The 20,937-nt window shown below is 29.1% G+C and overlaps 1 protein-coding gene and 1 long non-coding RNA gene across 4 annotated transcripts in view; one reads left to right on the top strand and one right to left on the bottom strand.

Moving 5' to 3' along the window:
- LOC136971177 (uncharacterized) overlaps window positions 1-20,937 on the bottom strand; it is a 100,005-nt gene that overhangs the window by 66,371 nt on the left and 12,697 nt on the right. For all 3 annotated transcript variants that reach the window (XM_067265653.1, XM_067265651.1, XM_067265652.1), the window contains exon 2: window positions 3,320-3,476. The gene's annotated coding sequence lies outside the window, so the exon portion shown is untranslated. The remainder of the gene's footprint in view (window positions 1-3,319; window positions 3,477-20,937) is intronic.
- On the top strand, window positions 75-819 carry LOC136971183 (uncharacterized). The gene is made up of 2 exons (XR_010880112.1): window positions 75-180; window positions 322-819. It is a non-coding gene; the product is annotated as an uncharacterized lncRNA (long non-coding RNA).

Genomic DNA, 20,937 nt, shown 5'->3' with positions numbered 1-20,937 from the left:
GTAATAATGGTAAAACCATTAACTTTAAATCTTACTGTCCTTTAGAAAATAAAAAGAATGTCTTTATTATGGAATTGAGGAAAATACTAAATCGAACAACCCAGCAAGAAAACATAGACATCGAAGTAAAACAATTGTTTAAAAAATTTCAGTTAAATGATTATCCGAAACATATCCTCTGTAAGTGGTACAATTTATATTTAAAACGTAGATTTAATGTTAAAAATAGCATAGAAGATATTTCTTATGTAAAGGTTCCTTATGTTGCTAAAGTTTTTGAAAAATATAAACCAATTTTTAAAAAATTCTCTGTATGCATAGTTGCGAGTCAAAAGAATAAGATGTCTAACATCATTAGTATAATGAACAGTGAAAATTCGCCCAGAGACCAATTTAAAATCGCCGGTGTCGTATATAGGATGTCATGTACATGTAGAAATCCAAACTATTACATTGGAGAAACCGGAAGAAGATTGGAGTTGAGAGTACGGGAACATGAGGCAGCCATTAGACTGAGAAGAACGGAATCAGCATGGTTTTTACATTGCCAAAAATTTAATTGTAATATAAATATAAAAAATACTAAAATTTTGTATAGAATAGAAAATAACTTAGAAAGAAAAATTGTAGAACATTTCTGTATCGCCGAACATGTAAATTTACTTAATTTGAATGCTGGATTGATTGTTGATGCATGCTGGGAACGGCTGTTGGGTATAAAACGTAATCAACGAATAACATCCTGATGTATCCACTGATGAGGCCTGGATGGCGAAATGCATTTGGATAAATTAATAAAATAATTGTTGTTCCTTGCTATTTGTTTGTCCTGTTTTGGCTCATAGAATCCTCGAAGTCGGAAATGGAAAGAGTATAATTTTTACTTGTTATTTAACTAAAAAATTTTTATTTTTAGTGTGTTAATATTACCACCGATCCCATTGGTTTTAATAATTGATTTTATATTCATAAATATTAATTATACATCAACTATTAATGAAAAAATTGAGATTTTGGATGGTAACCCTGAAAAAAATTCGACAGAGAAGGGGTTAATCTATCCATCAGAATAACTCAAAAAACATGCATCATATAAAAAAAACTGTTAAACCAAATATATTAGAATTCAAAGGTGCCACAAGATAGGCTATTGGTTTCATCATAGATAATGTTACAATCAATGTAAACATGGTCAACTTTACTTTCTTAAATGGAAATCTCTATTTTTTTTATTGTATATTATGATTCTACATCAAAAACAAACAAACTTTTATCTGAAATATTTTTTCAAAAGATGCACTTAACAGAAGTTATGAGCATTTGAAGTTTTGTGCAGCCACCACACTGTACACAGGTGAATCTGAGGGTACCATCTATCTCAGCAGATAAGACGATAGTTGAATCATAAAAAAAAGGCTCCCAAAATCCGGGGTCATCTTATAGGACAGATACAAAAAAATTAGATTAAAATTTGTATAAATTAAAACCATTATAAAAAAATGGACAAACCGTAATTATTTACTTGTAGAGAGTAGGGTATGTGCACAAAATAGAATAGCTCATACGATGTTTTTGTGTATTCAAAACCATCGTATGAGTTTTGTGTTGTTGATGAATACTCAAAGTCATTACCTGAATGCCGAATCAGTGCGAATGTTTGCAACAATCACAAGGCAGTGCAAGAAAATAAAATTTGTTCATTCAAAAAATTACAAATAGGACATAATTCCATATACACTATACAGTATTATTATTCAGATAATGATCGCTGATCTAAACTAAATTCACAGGCCGTTGATAGTTTGGGGGTCATCTTATAGGACAGATACATGCTAAAACTATAAAACTTCGACAAAAATTTATACCTCGTCTTATCTGAAGGTCATCTTATCTGCCAAGATATACAGTATATGTGAAGTTTGTTGAAAGAAGAAGAAAAATGCTAAAAGAATTTTTTAGAAAACTACTATTACAGGAAATCCTTGTTAATTCAAACTTGGAAAGTTCAAAACCCAATTAGTTCATAACAACAATTTGTCCTGGCTAAGGATATAGAGAATTACATGTTAAGGAATTCAATTAGTTTGAAATATGGTTACTTCAAAATTCAAAGCACAGTTTAGACAGAATTAATTCTGTCTAAACTGTGCTATGCATATGCTCATTCATTTAGATTGAAGTCCCTCCATACTGTAAGAGAACAATATACCAAGAACAACTTTAATCTGGTCAATATGGCTTTACTTTTACAGTGACACATTTTCAGGTGTCATCTTAAGGATGGAGTACCCTTTTTACTCTTATCTCATAAAATATTACTGGGCAAAATTGGGCTACAAGCAGCAGACTGAGATACTTCAAGAGGTTTAGGCTACCAGATTTGGGAACTTTCAGCTACTTTGGACTGAATTTCAAGAATTCTGCTTTATTTTTTATAAAACCTATCTGGTAACCTGTAAGGTTCTCACTGAACATATGTTGTTTACCTGCAGTTTATTATTATTATTAATTAACAAAAATAGTATTCTGTACACCTAGCCATATTCCATTTGTTTAATAAATTACATCAGTTACATGGCATTTGGCATCTTGTACAGAATTATATAAATCTCAAATAATTCAAAACTCAATAATTCAACATTATGATTATTTCATCCCTTGAATTTCTAACTATTGAGAATTTCCCATTACTTTTCTTCAAATACTGAACTGATACAAAACTAGTGCTACAGCATGCTAAATCCATCATAAATGTGATAAAGGGAGTACACATTGATCTATATTCCAGCAAATAATATTAATTTCTTAATTTTTTTTCTTTACAATTCTTCCTTTTTTATGAACTTCACAGATGTCTGAATGCATGCATGGTATGGCAGCTGCATAAAACTTCAAACACTCCTAACTTCTGCTAAGTACATTTATTGAAAAAATGTTTTATATACAAATTTGTTAAAATTTGATGCAGAATAATAACATGCAATAAAGAACAGGAGTTCTCATTTAAGAAAACAAAGTGACCCCATTTCACTTACTGTAGCCCCTTTATAGTCTAGCATTTTTTATTCAATGAAGTTTTTTGTAGGATGTGTATTTTTTGAGTTATTCCAGATGATTGATTACAATGGACCATCCTGTATATTTTTTATACTCAATTTTTAAATCCATAGATTCATTATAACTGAAATATTATATAATAAATTGTATAATAAGGACATGCACATGAATTAATTATATAGTGTATATTTACAATCACTTAATTACTATTTACAAAAACACAAATATTTTATATTTACAATAGCCATAATTTTTAAATTACCAATTCAAAATTCTCAACTTCGCCAGATCCAAACACTCATTTTTAGATTTGTTCATTAATGGGCCACACTTTGAATATCATTTACTGTATCTGGTTCTTCAAGCAGTACTTATCTTTTAGAAACATTGGTATTTATCAGCAATCTTGAACAATTAACCTACAAAAAAAAATTATTAAAGAAAAGTTTAAAACATTATAATAAGTATTAATTGAACTTCAGAAATAAATTCTTTATTAAAAACTGAAAAATTATGATATTTCTAAAGAATTCCCAAATGTTAAATAAAATCTATCTTCGTAAGTTTTACAACAAATTTTAATCCAAAAATATTTAATTGTCATAATTTTTCAATTTTTACTACAGAAATTAATTTTCAAGTTTGAAGTCAATGCAAATTTATTTAACAAATAATTTTAAAAACTTAAAAGTTTATTTTTATAATCAGAAATTTTAATCATTAAAATATAAATAAACTTAATAACATTCATTGTCATATGTACCATTATATTAATTATATTTGTACTTAAAAAATTTATTATTTTTTTTAAATCATTATTTTATTTCTTAAATATTGTGGTACAGTTCTAATTCAATTTTAAAAATTAATTCATTGTTTATATCTTCTTTGCTCCAAATATTTTAATTCAAAAAATAATAATAATTGCATCTTAGATTATATTATTTCTTGAAAATTAATTTAAATTCAATCTGTTTTCATTTTTTTTTTTTTTACACTAACAACTCTTGCTAGATTAAGCTAAAAACATATATATATATAAAACCTGTATAAATTGTAATCACAAAATAACTGCATTATTTGTTCCATTCTGGTAGGTTTCCATTTTGAACCATACATTTTAATATTTTTTCCTTCTTTATCTTTAAACTACACCAGATAAATGTCACACAGTTACATTCATTTTTCATAGCAAAATCACTTTTACATACATAAAAAAAATCTATTACTAAGATTTAATCCAAATTAATCCAATTGAGACAATCCAACAGCAAGCAATCAAGTGCTAATCCAATGTGATTACGATGGAGATGTGATTAAGATGGGAGTATTTGAATGCAAGAAATGAGTATTATTAAATTGCAAAAAGTTCCCGTTGTTTCCAAGAACTTTCCTAGGCATTTGAATACTTCTTACATGCAATCTTTATGAGTTGACACAGCAATGAACAAGCCAAACTGAGTACCAAGAACTGGTATCTCAGGCTCTGCTCTGTTATCAGAAATTCTAATTGCATTATAGTAATACAGAGACCAAGTTATTCTGTTTCTGTATTAATGTAGACATGTTAATCAATGTCTTTCTGAATACTCAGTACTAGTTAGTTACTAGCTATTCCATACAAAACAAATTGGCAACACGCTGTATTATCTTATTTTCATTGTTTTTTACATTCATTGCTTGTTCTCAAGAACTTGATTCTCAAAAACTCATTTAATTCTTAAAGTATTTGATTCTGTCCCTGGTCAATTCCAACAAAGACTGTGTATCCATATGTCTCCTTGTCATATGACCTTCATTTCCCTGACAAGGTTTGAAGTGGTTCTCAGAAAACAGTTTATTATACTTTACAATGACCATTATATTTGGTGATTTTACTTATTTGTCTACAAGTGAAATTGTAATTTTTCACTTTATCCAGGTTAAATTACATTTTTTCATATGCAAAAACCTCTTCTGTATCCATGTTGGAGAGATTTCAGGCTTTTAGTAGAATTTAACAAAAGAAATTCTTTAGAACAGAGTAACTTTCATTTTAAACAGGTTTCCATTTTAGACAGTTTTAAATATATATATATATACAGTAATTTATTTAGTAGCTTGAAGAAAATGCATCAGAAGTTACATTGTATATTATATAGTTCAGACATGCTCAGAACAGAATAAATTACAAATTTACAACCACACCTATGCATTAGTAATTAAAAAGTTTTCTCTCAGCAAATGTTTTCAGCCTACTCCTATAGGCCATCATCAAGTTTTTTTTCTTCTTAAAACTGCTTTTAGAAAACTGTTCCACAAATAGAACATTCCATTTAAATTTTAACCCTTGAAAAATTCTTATTACCAATTTAAATTGAAACAAGTTAAATAAATAACTTATGAAAAATATGAGAGTAACAATAATTAAAAATAAACTTAAAAAATATGCAAGGTTAACAAAACACAAATAAATATGCCAATAAGAAAAATATATACAAAAAACTATGAGAGTATAACATATAAGCTAAATATGATTATAGGGTGATACATAATTCAGGGGTTTTTATGTCCAAATCTTTTTTCAATGATGTATTTCCAGGCTGATGATAATGCCTTTGCATCTCTCTTGTTCAGGCAGTTCTTTGATCTTGCTCTTGTAAATCTCTATTTTTTCCATATCTCTAGAGATGGTTGGAGAATACCCTTTTAATGATGTTTGCTTCATCCCACTTTATAAAAGAGCCTTCCATCTGTGACACTGATGCCAAAATTATATTACTGTGGCCTTTTTCTACATTGCATTTGTGTTACTTGTGTTGCACCATCAGATTTCTTTTTGTGACTCCCTACATAATCTTTTTGAACCCCTAACTGTTGATCTGTTGATTCATCAGGTATTTCGTATACTCCAGCCTGTTCTTCTTTCTTTAGTTTGTCTTTATCATAGTTTACAAAAGAGCTCCTAATATCTATTAGGAGCTGTTTTGTAAACTATCCTCGAGTTGCCAGCTCATTTATAGTGCCTTTCAACCTTTGTTGTATGTAAATTTATTGATTCTATCAATGTTTTTTGGAGACTTATCTTTGTTTTATTCATAACTCTTGATGAGCCCTTCTATAGCCTAAAGTTGTAGCAATTTCTTTGAATCTATTAATTTCTCTTAAGCAATCTTGTATATTGGAACAATACAAAAAGGCTCTTCTAATCAGTGCTCTGAATGCAGAAAGTTTATACTTGTAAGGATCATTAGACCATGATGGGATGTACAGTGGAGCATAAATTGGTTTGATATATAAATCAGTATAAATACATCCATTCTTAAACTGGATATTACAGGAAGTGCAGACAACTAGAGCTCTGTTGTTCCAAGTTTTAGGTTTAAACCATGCCTATTGTTGTTAACCACATTCAAAAATTCCTGAACTCTCTGGTTATTTCTCCAACTTATGAATACGTCATCTATAGAGTAAGATATCTTCTGTGAAAAATCTGAGGATACCTTTTTCAAGCTTGCATAATAGAAGTTTGCATAAAAGACCTGAAATAGGACTTCCCATTGGGCTCCCTTTCTTTGGTTTATATAACTTGCTGTTGAATTTAAAAAATGATTGATAGCAAACTAATGTGACTAACTCATTCATTTCATTTGGGTAAGCAGATAACTCTGGCTTGTGCTGAATCATGAATACAATAACTGCATCTAAGCATGGTTTCAATTTAATAGAAGAATACAAACTTTCAAAGTCCATTACTGTCATCATCCATTAAATACAAGCGGAGAGCAGAGAATTTTAATATGAGATGGTGCCTAACACCTCCCATTACAGGGAGGTGTTAGGCACCATCTCATATTAAAATTAATAATTATAATTTTTAATTAAATAATTACATGTTGATCTATGGGACAAAAGATTGCTACACAGGATTTCCAATAGAGCAGTGGTCAGCAACCTTTCTGACCTCATGGAACTCTAAACTCAAATTTTGAATCCTGCAGACCACTATCGTGAATTTTTTTAAACAATACAAAATCTGTAGTATAATAATAATCATAAAAGTTCAATTTTATTAATATGAAACTTGTGTGTTTAATTATAATAAATTAATGCAAGCCTAAAGTTCATTGCTGCTTGTTTGAAATAAATTTATGGATTCTTAATGCTTTTTCACGAACGACGACAATCACACTCACAATATTGTTTATTGTTCATTATTTATTGATAACAGTCACTTTGTATTTAGTTTCAAATTCAAATAAAAACCCCAAAAAAGTGAAAAAAGTAACTAAGCATTTTGCATTTCTTTCATAATACTTCGCATAACATTCAGTTGAACAATGTCAAAATTTCTCCACAAACCACCCAAATTTTCTCACGGACCATCAATGGTCCTCGGACTACCGGTTGCCAACCATTGCAATAGAGCACACCTTAAATACTTAGAGTCAATTGAAATCTATAGGGCACTTAAGAAGGGAGTAGGAATTAATTTCAAAGAAATGAACACACTATCTACAGTGTGTCGCGCTATCTTTGAACTTTCATAAAGCTTTCTCATATACATCTCAATAGACCATGCAAATATGATTTTACATAAATGAAAATTTAAATTAAATAAGTTATTTGTGTGAAAAAATTGTTCAAAAAAGTAATTTAACTCCTTTTGTAAGTTATTACAAAATTTATCTAAAACTAAATACAGTCAAACCTGTTTTTATGCGCTCTTTTTATGTGCGATTTTTATTTGTGCGATTTTTTTAATGCGAATTTTTAATTTGTGCGGTATAGTTGGCGACTAGCCTCGTGCGATTCGTCATGTCTTATGTTGACTTATTATAGCTAAATAAACTTATTATAGCATAAATGCACTTATTATAGTAATATTATTGCATGAATATGCGAAAAATGAAATAATTTACTTTTTAAGTCAACAAAACACCACCTGGACAAAAATATGTAAAACAGACGATAGACCAGACGATGCAGTCAAGTGCTGACATCTGTTGTCAATAAATTCTATTTCGTACGGTTTCGAGTTATTTTCTGTGAGACTTTTTTTTATGCGGTCCCTGTTGACCGCATAAAAAAAATATTTTTTAATTGTGTCGCGAAAACTATTATTTACAGCCATTCGTGAAGTTTCGTGAGATTTTTTTTAATGCGTTTTTTTTAATGTGGTCCCTATCCCCCACATAAAAACAGGTTTGACTGTATGTAATTTTTTATGAGAAATAATTTAAAAGTATTTTGTAAGTTATTCAAAAATATTTTTAAACTAATCATGTGTTTTGTTCAAAAAATAATTTTAAACTGTAAATGCACTTTGTTCCAGAAATGATTTTAATTTGAACTTTTAAATTGTTCGTAAAAACACATTCAGTTTTGATATAGCCAGTTTGTTCTGTGTTATATGCTTGAAGATGTCTGTTATAAATGGATGAAAATGTTAGTAAATATTTCTTAATTTCAAGTGTGCTGGTATTGGTATGTTGTGTATGTTTATTAGCATGTTTATTTGTATTTTGTTAATGTATATTTTTTAAGTTTATTTTTAATTATTGTTACCCTCATGTTTTTCATAAGTTATTTATTTAACTTGTTTCAATTTAAATTAGTAATCAGAATTCTTCAAGGGTTAAAATTTAAATGAAATGTTCTATTTGTAGAATAGTTTTTTTAAAAGCAGTTTTAAGAAGAAAAAAAAAACTTGATGATGGCCTATAGGAGTAGGCTGAAAACATTAGCACAGGTAACCCCTGTATAACACGGCACTTCTATAGCACGGATTCACTCTAACACGGTTCGAGAATTAGGTAAAACCCTCGTACAACATGAAATGTATTAAAAACTGTTACCAGTTGATGATTCTCATGCTGAGATCATCATATAGGATGAATAATCTGATAAAATATTTACTTAAATAAGTAGTTTATCCATAAAAAAATCTACTATATAAAGCTGAAAAACTGGATTCTATCACTATAAGCCAAAAATGGCCACTAGGAGCACCCCTAGTAATTATTTAAATTAATTTAAATTAACAACATAAATTATTTTATATATATTTCATATTTTTACAATATAATATTCAGTATATTATTATTTTTATTTGTAATTTTGCTCGATGCCTGCATCATCCTTTTGTGAATCATGAAACCGATTTAAAGAAGGATTTAACAGCATGTTTTTTTAATTTTTGGAACCTAACCCCCCTTTTCGCACTAGTTCTTTGTTTCGTATAACATGGATTCGCATAACACGGCAATTTTTTGGAACGTAACTCCCGTGTCATATGAAGGTTACCTGTAATTAAAAAATTTTCTCTCAACAAATGCATAGATGTAGTTGTAAATTTGTCAGTTATCTTGTATTTTATTTTATGAATAAATAAATATAGAAGGAAACGAAATTATTTATTGTGACATCATCACAATGCTGGACTGCAATTTTTAATCATATTTTTAATTTATTTAATTTAAAATATATGCTCTCCACCTGAAATTAGTAGTGTCTTGCCCCTGTACATCATACTTTTCCTGTTAGCAATAGTGTCATGCCAGTCATCTATTAACTGCTTTCAAGGGAAAGTTTTGAATTGAAATAACATGACTTCTTGTTTTCATCGGAAGTTTGTATATAGTTAATTGGGACCTCTTGCCCTAAGGTTTCCATATCTGGTCTCAGATTTCATCTATCTAATCCCATTCTCAAGATTAAGGAAAGATGGATGGACAGATAACAGTGGGAATTTATAGGTCTACAATTTTTTCAACTTGCAGCCCAATAAATTCCATGTTAATATACCAACATAAAATTTGTACAATTTATAATTAAATTGAACATATTCCACATTAAAACACTAATTTTGAATTTGTTCTTTTTAACTTATGTAACCTAAAGCCAAAACCATTTGTTTGATTAAACTTATACATGCTGGAAGTAAAAGATGTTTTGAATTGTTTGATCATGAGATTCATAAACAGAATTCACTTATTTCCAGTAAGTTAATATATCAAGTTTCTTATCCACTCTCAAAATTATTGAGTCTGCTGAGTCTTTTAAATTTTCTTTACTTCTTTTTGAAGAAAAAAAAAATACACTACAAAAGTCAAATTAAAACTGCAACTGAAAATATTCAAAAGTCATACCTGACAATTCTGCTATATTCTCTAAAATCTTAATACCATATCCAGTAAGAGTAAGCTTATCAATGATTTCTTCAGAATTTCTATTTTCTTCATCTAGGCCAGTGATTTTCAACTGGTGTGGCACGAGAAGATTGTAGGTGTGCCGTGAAAATTTTTGAAGGAAAATTATTAAATAAATTACTTTTGAAAGAAGCCCCAAAAATGATAAGTGTAAATGTCAAAATTAAATCCTCTTTAAATTGATTATACAAGTTATTCATTGTCATAATAAATAAATGCATACATAATGTAGTAGAAAATATATATTCATAAGCAAAATTATATGTGCATAACACTGGGTTATTTCATTTAAAATAAAATTTTCTTTTAATCAAATAATATCTAAAACATATCTGTAATTGCCCATATTTACGAGGGTAATCCCAAAAGTAAGGTCTCCTATTTTTTAAAAAATACAAAAAAATATTTATTTTCAATAATGCTCATATCATTTTAATGCTTGAACATTTATCTATTTTTCTACATAATCACCATTTCGGTCAATGCATTTTTGTAGGCACTATGGCAATTTTTGTGTGCCCATGTCACACCAGCTAGCCGCAATGTCATGGGACCCATCTTGCACACACCTTCTGATATTGCAACTTTTCCATTAAAATCCTATGATTGGTGCATTGGGAAACCCCAAGAACCAAAATGCAGAGATAATCCAGAGTGATTCGCCAATCTTCACACATGGTTTGCTCAATGATTGTCTCGTCAGAAATTGACAGTCTCCCTCTTCTTTCTTTGTTGTGAATTTCAGTATGATCAGCTGCAAACTCCCTACACCACTTGAGGACGTTTTTGACATCTATGCACGACTTGCCATACACTTCCGTCAACTGGCAATGAATTTCAATAGGTTTAACATGACATGGAGCGAGCTGGTATGACATGGGCATACAAAAATTGCCACAGCGCATACAAAATTGCATTGATCAAAATGGCAATTATATAGAAAAATAGATGATTTTCAAGCTTTAAAAGGATATGAACATTATTGAAAATAAATGTTTCTTTGTATTTTTAAAAAATAGGAGACCTTACTTTTGGGATTACCCTCATAGTTAAAATTATTTTAACTTAGAAATAGCAGGACAATGGGCAGGTTTATAAAGCCAATTATCATGCCACTTTTAAATGCAAATTAAGACTTTTTGATTACTTAATTACTTTTTTTATGTAAATGAAAATTATTATTTTAAATAACTATTGTTGTAACTTGCTGCTATTTTAAGGAACAACAATACTATTTTATTTAATTCACAAAAATATAGACAAAAAGAATTAGGTTAAGTGGCAAGTAATGTGACAATAGAATGTTTACAAACACAACTTAAATGACATGATTTATTCTGAGGAAATTTTTGCCACGGAAATTTAATTATAGGTTCAAGTGTGCTGTGAGATAAAAAAAGGTTGAAAAACACTGACCTAGGCTAATCACATTTTTTGGTAGCTTCTGCAGCCTACCAAATGCTATCTATGACAAAACCCTCTCCAACATCTGTTAATATAAGGAGATCACCCACGAGGGTAATTTCAACATTGTTTACAGGAGAGCCCACTGTTTCTTCAATGATCAAGAATGCCAAGAACCAATCTGACAGAAATTCCTATTGAGCATATATACCATCCTCATTCAGGGTAAACCATCCTTGGGAGTATGTAGGAGTGATGGCTAGATTCCTAAACATGCAGATTAACCTTTATCTGGATAAGGTGAGTCCATTCAACTCTTTTCAACATACTAATCTTTATATTTGTTTTCCAATTTAAGATTATTGATTGCTGCTTTATGTACTTGTCAATTTATATTTACAAAACTTTATCATAAAATCATAATGCATTTTGTGTACAATGACCTAAAATATTATAAATAAAAAAATGCATATCTTCAAATGGATAAGGTGAGTCTGATGGATTCACTGTCAGATGTAGTTTTTTCTTATTGAGACAGGCAAAAAGCATTGTTCAGACTACAACTATTATTGTTTGAAGGTGCTACTTCTTGCTGTTAGTGAATTACTAAATTTTGAAGTTACTTGGTGCAAATTACATAAGTATCCATTTGAAACATATTTTGTTTCAGATAACACAAATCTCAATTGCCAGAATGTCTTTGCATTGTTTTTTGTCTGATCAAGATCTGCAGGATATTATATATACTCTAAGGGATGATGAACCAAGTGCACTTGACAATGTTAAAAAGAAATTCTGAGGAGTTTGATCATGTATCGGAGTTATAAGCTGTTTCCTACATTATAATAACATTTCAATCCAAAGAAAATAATCAAGATTTGGGTACAATGGTAGGGAAGCATAGAACAACATGGTCTTACATTCCACCTCCACAAAAGAAAACTCAGTTGCATAATATTGTATGAGGAGCTTTATGCAAAGTTGTTCTTCCACCTGGGAAAAAAGTTATTGATATACTTCAGAGTTTTCACTTATTTATAACTTCTGATATCTTTCTAAAAATCATTTGGTGTATAAACCAGGAAGTTATATGAGTAGACAGTAACCACTATCTGATACACCAATGAAAACCATTTGGCCTAACAGAAATCCCATCATTTTTTTGGACTTCTCACTGCAGGCCATTTATAATACATATTATGGCAAGTATATGGCAAAACCTCAGGACCTGGTTGATCAAACACATTGATCCTAACAAAATTCTTTGACTCTTTTTTGACTGAATTCTTTGACTGAAATTTTGGTTGACAAGAATCACTTATGGTTGCATCAAATAAACATGAAAAATAAAAATATATGAGACATGGCTTAGATTGATTGAACCTTGGATTATGTGAATCTAATTTTGAGAACTGGTTAGTGAATAAAACAATGAGCATTGCAAATTACACTCCTTTTGAAAGTAAACAAGGCTTTGTTACAATTTAAAATTTATTTTGTATATTAATACTTTTTATATATTAACAGGACTTATTATACTGGAAACTATAGATGCAGATATTTAGTCTTACAGATCAGAAATAATGTTTTTTATTTAGTTCACCAGTTAGTTCACTTTGTTACAATTACTTTACCTAGCAGATCAAGTTTTGATGGATTTTGAGTTTTTACTATAACATACACAAAGTCACTAAAATTTATAATTTCTTAAAAAAAACTGGAAACAATAGATCTGAGCCAAAAAGTGTAAAAAAACTACATTAGAAAAAGCTAAAACAGATTTCCTTTCTTGTTTAGTGTTAAAATATTTTAAAAATTTGCTCAAAAAGCTAGTGTATCAACTAAACAAAACAAAACAATGATAATTTTAAGCACTAAAAGAATATAGGTACTAAAATTCAAAAAACATGCTAAATCTGGGAATCTTGCTCTCATTTGTACTAAGTGCAGGTAATGCTCATGGTAGACTTGCTGTATAAGAGAGAATACTACATTTTGATTCCAAAAACAAGTAATAAATTAAAATTTACTTTACTGCATTAACAACATAGATTAACAAAAATACTGTTTATTTTATGAGTACAGTAAAAACATTATATTGTTAAACAGATTTATTGCAATAGATGGTATTATTCAATCAGAAAAAGCTTTACATTAAGCCAATATGAATTGGTAGGGAATTATATTTATCATTATGGAGAGATTTATTGTTATATTGATATTTGCTATACCAAGATCTTATGACCAAGATTTGACTGTATTTGACAATGAAATTTTAATCATAAGATCATTAAAAATGTATTAAAATTAATTACTGTTTTGTTTAAACTTGCAAACAAAGTTAAATATATGTTATATATTAATACATATATATATATATACTTGTTAAATACAATATATTATCTTAAAACAAATACATAAATTAGTCATACTCCTAAATTATAGTATTGTGTTTGTAATAAATATTTAATAATACATATTAATTCTATAAACCATCATTACAAATCCAATTAAGTTAAAAATATAAATAAAAATTTAGAAAAACTTTTCCATTAGAAAAAAGTAAAAAAAACAAATTAACAACAACAACAACAACAATAATAATAATAATAATAATAAACACAGTTAAAGCAATAAACACATATGTCATCCCAGTAAATCACATACTCTTTTGGAGTTATACATTGGACTCACACAGATCTTGAGCAACTCCAAAGGAAAACAAGAACAACACTTACTAAGCATAAATAACATCACCCTAAATCTGCCATAGAAAGATTAACCCTTCCACGTAAAGATGGCGGACATGGCCTAATTGACATAGTTAACCTTCACTACAAACAAATACAGCCACTGCGAGAGTTTTTCTACAGAAAACAACAAACATCACAGTTACATAAAGCAGTAACTCTAGCAGACTCAAATAACACACCATTAAATTTACACTCATGTCATACGGACATAAAGCAACATATAAAAAGCATGTAAAGTACTATTTTTTTTAGTATCTTAGGAAACCGACTATAATTACGGTCGGTAAAACTTCCGTTAACCTAACAGGTACTTTATGTGGATTCGAGATTAGTTTGCCAGGCCTGGGCTTTTAAGCGTGCACCGAAAAATTAGTAATAACAACGATAAATATCAAGTAAAATCAAAAGTTCAAATATATTTAATTAGCAACTAGAATGTACTACGTACAAATGTCAATAATCCAAACAAAATTTATTAACGAAAATCAACAAGTCAACCCGACAATAACCTTAGCTACTTAGCTTAACTTAATAGTAATTCCCCTTTGAAATTCGACAAATCAAATACTTAGAAACTATGAACAAAATCTCTTACTAATTAAACGTCTATCCGTCACCTCACTATACGAAGAAACTATTTCCTCAATCCTTTCGATATCGTCAAATCGTCAATCGAACTCCTCTTTAGCACCTTGGATCGTCCAATTATCAATCTGGACTTCTATCAGAAAATACTTCGCTTTCGAATTAACCTCGCTCTCACAGTCGCCTTGATTTGGAAATCACCTCGGTTTGGAAATCACCTCTCCTTCTTCAGTTAACGTACGGGTTTTATACTGTGAGGTGACGTCACACTTGAGCTGGGTTACTCCTCTTATTTACATACTTAGTTGCTAACATTAACTTTGTTCTGGCAGCTTTAAGTTTCCGACAAAGCTTATAAACCGTTTACAAAATATTTATCATAATTTTCTGGGATGTTTAAGACGGTTTATCAAGTATTTCTCTACTAGTGATTGTGGGGACTCCCCCCCCCATTTTTTTTCTTCTGCGGACTGTTACTTCCGCCGGGCAGCGCAAGTGCGCAAGATGTTTCCTATGGCGCTTATTTCTCCGTGAGTTGTTTTATCTTCATTTTTCATTACTAACAAGAGAGTGGTGGGGAACCTTCATCCTAAATAAACATAAACCCCAAACAAAAAGATAATAAAACGGAAATAATAATAAAATAAAAAATAAGGTTCGGACTCAGTTCCTTACAAGCATAGATACCATTAAGCAATCATGGGCTCAAAAGGCACTCCATGGCAGGCATCCTTATGACCTGGCCCAGGATTTTGTTGACAAAACTATGTCAAACAGCTGGTTAGCTCAGGGATGCCTCTTTGGAGAGAACGGAAGGATTCATGACTGCCATACAGGATCAGGTCATAAATACTAAAAAGTACAGAAAACACATACTCAAAGATGCAACACTCACAAATGACACATGCAGAAAATGTCACATCATGCCAGAAACTATACAACACATCACCCCTGGTTGCAAGCTCTTGGCACAGACAGATTATTTACACAGACATAATCAAGTAACAAATATAATACACCAAGAGCTTGCAAAGAAACACAAATTAGTAGACATCCATGAACCATACTACAAATACATTCCACAGACAGTATTGGAAAACAACACGCACAAAATGTACTATGACAGAGCCATAATCACAGATAAAATAATTTACCACAAGAGACCAGACACCACACTCATTGACAAACACAATAAAATCACATACATTATAGACATATCTGTTCCAAACACTCACAATGTACAAAACACATGCACTGAAAAAATTAGCAAGTACACAGAACTCGCCCAGGAAATAAGACATCTGTGGAGGATGGATAAAGTGATTATGGTATCTGTCATTCTCTCCTCTACAGGTGTCATACCACACACTACCCAAAAGCCTGGGCACACTAAAATTGAATAGAAATACATACATCACACTACACTACACTACTGAATACATGTCATACTATGAGGAAATAACCAAATACAGACACACACACTGATACACTTTTTTAATTTTTGTTTTGGTTATTATGCCTTGACTTTGGTCTGGCATAATACACAGCCATTGGTGTCAACCAAGTATACCCACTAAACACAATAACAATAATAATAAGTAAAAGAAACAAAGAAACAAAATCTTTTTTTTACCATGAAATAATAGAAAAAAATAAATTTTTTTACTAACTATTAATAGTTACTAAAATACAAATTTCAAATTAACTTTCAATTGAAAAGAAATTATAATAAAATAAAAATAATTTTTCAGCTTTCTAATTTTAATGTAGTATTTTTCATACATATATTTTTTTCATTTCTTTCCTTGATTTTGAATAGATTTCTGGTTATAAAATCCAAAAAAATTTGTTAAGTTGCCTTTTTCTTTTATTGAATAATTAAAAAAACTGAAAATTACAAATTTTTTATGACCTGTTTAGAAATATACAGTAGAATAAGCATAAGGTAACTTTAAAAACTAACTATAACTAGTAACTTTGTTAGAATTAAACAATTCTTTAAATTCCAAAATAACAAATTATTAGAAATAAATTTAATTTAATTTAATTTAATTTTAACAAAGTCCCCAACTAGTTGGTTTAATTTTATTTTAAAATTTTATTCAATACATTAGAATTTTGTACAGCAGTGATTCTTAACAGGGGGGTTGTGGTCCCCTGGGAGTCCATAAGAAGTTTGCCGGGGAGCCACCAAATTATGCAAAATTTCCTTCAGAATATAATAAAAAAATAATTGATGTATAACTGAATTTTGTATTGAAAAGTGGAATAAGAAAGATAATGTTTTTCCTATTTAGTTTTTTTATTTATTTTTTATTTCTTCCTGCATACAACTTTGTTAGTACAGAAGAAATAAATGCAAATATGCTACTTACACCGCAGTATTTACTTCTTTTATTCCAAAGTAATTCTAAGAAACTATTAATGCTTGGCATTTTAAAAATAATTATGCAAAAATAGTAGGCTTAGTAGTAGGGTTTGAAAATTTAAATATTTTTGCAAAAGTTATGCAAAATCTTTACGACAAGTTGTGGGTGTTTTAGTTTAGTTTTAGCATCGGCATTGGATCTAATAATAGTGCATTTCTTTCTTATATTGTGTGTTTAGTTTTAATTATTTATAATTAACCCACAAAAATAAGCAAAAAACAAAAAGGAACATTAGAAAATTTTTTAATGTAAGTAATCACGGACCGGGACCTTCAAAAAAAAAAATACTAGTGAAAGTTCCAATGATGATACAGTGAAAAACGCAACGGAAAAAACCACATGTCCTAAACTAAAGGTATAAAATTAAGTAACATTAAAATTAGAAAATACGATCGTGATTATATCAAATATGGGTTCGTAAGCATAGAAGTTCAAGGAATTACAAAACCACAAGAAATCTCGTTAAATTATTTTCGAATATTTTTTGTTTTTTCTATGAATTTTTAATTGTTTATTTTATTTTTTGTTAAAAATAAATGAGTTTTTATGTTTAATTGTGAAGTTTGAATGTTATTTAAATAGATAATGAAATAATAAAGTTATAATTTACTATAAACCACACTCGTACCCAGCAGACTTAAATAAATTTATATACTGTGAGAATGTGATAGACCGGGATACAGAGATAGAAAGAATTATACGGATAGCAGGAACATTAGGTTATAAGAGGAAAGTCATCGAGAGAATTATTAGAAAATTTGAGGCCAGTAATGATAAAGACACTAGGCACGGGCCTTATAGGTACACGAAATTTACATACAATAAGTATCTAGGAGGGATTATGAAAGAAATAGCAAGCATTAAGGATACAAGGGTGATCTTAAAAAGAGCTCCGAACTTGTATAAAATACTTAGAAACGATAAAGGGTTAGTTAAAAAAGAAGATAAGGCGGGTGTGTATAAGATTCCCTACGAGAACCAGCTAATAGGTATTAATAAAGAGTATGTAGGGGTTACCACTAGAAACCTAGGAATAAGGATCAAGGAACATAAGTATGATATTAGAAAAGGTTCCAATACAACAGTACTAGCCCAGATGGGGCAAGCGGAAGGATCCTTGGTACGATGGAATGAGGCGAAAATCATAAAACAGGTACATTCCCCAACTTTGGCAAGAACAGCTGAAAGGATAGAAATTTACAGAAGCAAGCTAAAAGATAAATGTATTAACGCAAGGGACGCAGAGGGTCTTCCTTCGGCTTGGAAATATGCCGTTAAACACTTATAAGAGGCACGTGAGCTCTAGTATATTTTAATGGTGAATTAGTTTTGGTTAGGATAGATAATATTATATTTGGGTACGAGCAAAACGTTTTTATTTTACACTTGTTGTATCTTTTATAATGTATGTATTACTTTTTTATTAATGTTACTGGTTATATTTTTAAATTTTGAAATTGGTGTTCCATTTAAGAAATATTCTTTTTAACCTGACGATGATCTATCGAATAGATCGAAAACGTTTGTTACATTAATAAATCTCTCAGCGAACATTAAGGTGTTGGTTTAAGTTTTTATTTATTTTAGTTATAATTTACATTTATTTTATAAAAAAATAAAGCAATAATAAAAAAATCAATTTAGTATAGATAAATTATCAAATATAAATTATTATTTAAAAAAATGGGGGTCACAAAAAATTATGAAATATTTGGTGGGCTGCACGTATAAAAAGGTTAAGAACCACTGTTGTACAGGATTCCTACTCAAATTTTTGTTTTAAATTTCATGACTTTCCCTGACAAACTTTGTACAAATTCCCTGACCTCATGTCCCTTATAGTATGGAACCTTGACAAAATAAAACAGTATTTGACTTACTATCCAAATATGCTATTCCTTCTCCAAATTTTAATTACCTGTTTTTTCTAATTAACAGTTATATATTTTTTATAATTGCTGAATTATTAAAACTAAAAATAAAATGTTTTTTAAATTACAGTAGTGTATTCTGTTAATTACCCACAACCATAAATGTACATGGTTTTGAAAAAAGAAATTATTTATTTATTATTCATTAACAAATCCTATATAATCCATATGCAAAAGTATATATTTATTAAATTTATCTCTTAATAAATTTCCTGAACTTTATAAATTTTTAATTAATTAGAAAAAAATTCAAAATTGTTTTGTTACACAAAAGTATTAAAATAAAAAATGATAAATAACTTATCATTTTTTGTACTTTGTAATTTTTGGGAAAATTTTGGGTCCTGAAAATATTCTGCACACCTTTCCATAAGTTGTATTGCACCACATTACTTCTTACTGCCTGCAGATGGCTATACTTAGTCAAGCATATTGACAGCAAAAATTCAACAAGGCAGCCAAGGAGACAAATTCCTTGACTTTTCCTGACTTTTTCATAATTTTTGACAAATTTCTGGATTTTCCATGACTTTTTCTAATACTAATGAAAATCCCTGATTTTTTCTGACTTTTCAAGTGCATAGGAACCCTGTTTGTAACATTCTATATGCATCATTTGTCTTACTCAAGAATTGATTCTGGAGCATCTTTATAGATGTCTAGAATGTTTGAATTTTGAGTATATTTTTATTAAAGTGATTAACACTAAATACTCTGTTATCTTCTAGACAAAAGATATTTGTTGTAAATTAAATCCCTGATAACCAAAATATTGGAAATAAAGTAACATTCAGATCCAGCTTTTCAATGTATTTGTGATAAAAATTATTTTAAAACTTTTTCATTTAAAGATTATAAATAATAAAACAAGTTTCTATAAAATTTCTAACAATCTAAGAGAAAATATAAAAATCTCAATAACTAAATAACTACACAGTCATATCACCTTCAAATTCCAGCAAAAAAATTTTAATTTAACAAAGCAAAACAATGTTCAGAAATTCAAATGTTTTATAAACCTGAAGATGACTGTTTAAAAGGGTACAGTCAGCTGAGCAATTCACAATGATCAATGGTCAACTAGGTGATAGTCAAGTGAACAATGATTAATCAAATGACAGAAACTTGAAAAATTTGTGCACACAATTTGGCAGATTTTTTGTAAATTTTGGTAAAATATATATAAATATAATATTGCATAAAACCAGAATATGAATTAATATATTTAAAATAACATTGTTTTGAATTTCATACTTTTTTATGCTTTAATGCATGTAACATGCATAAATATGTATGTATGTTAATTATTGTGTATTGCAATGTATGTTAATTACAAAATAATATTAATAAATGAATTTAAAAACTGTATCTCTTCTTTATTATAATATTGTACAATTATACCTTTTTGTTTTTAAATCATCATTTTCAAAATCACTTTTTTATCATCTTTATCTTAAATGATTATATCATAAATCAAATTTTATAGAAACAAAAATGTTTATTATCTAGCTAACTCATTTTTTTGCATGGGAAATTTCAATATATCTTCTATACAATTTTGTAACTCTACACAATAAAAAATATACTT

The sequence above is a fragment of the Centruroides vittatus genome, unplaced genomic scaffold (genome assembly GCF_030686945.1).
Source record: "Centruroides vittatus isolate TY-2023 unplaced genomic scaffold, ASM3068694v2 contig_2349, whole genome shotgun sequence".
Classification (NCBI taxonomy): Eukaryota; Metazoa; Arthropoda; class Arachnida; order Scorpiones; family Buthidae; genus Centruroides; species Centruroides vittatus.
Note: the sequence above shows the minus strand (reverse complement) of the source record. Positions and strands in the feature narration are given on the sequence as shown.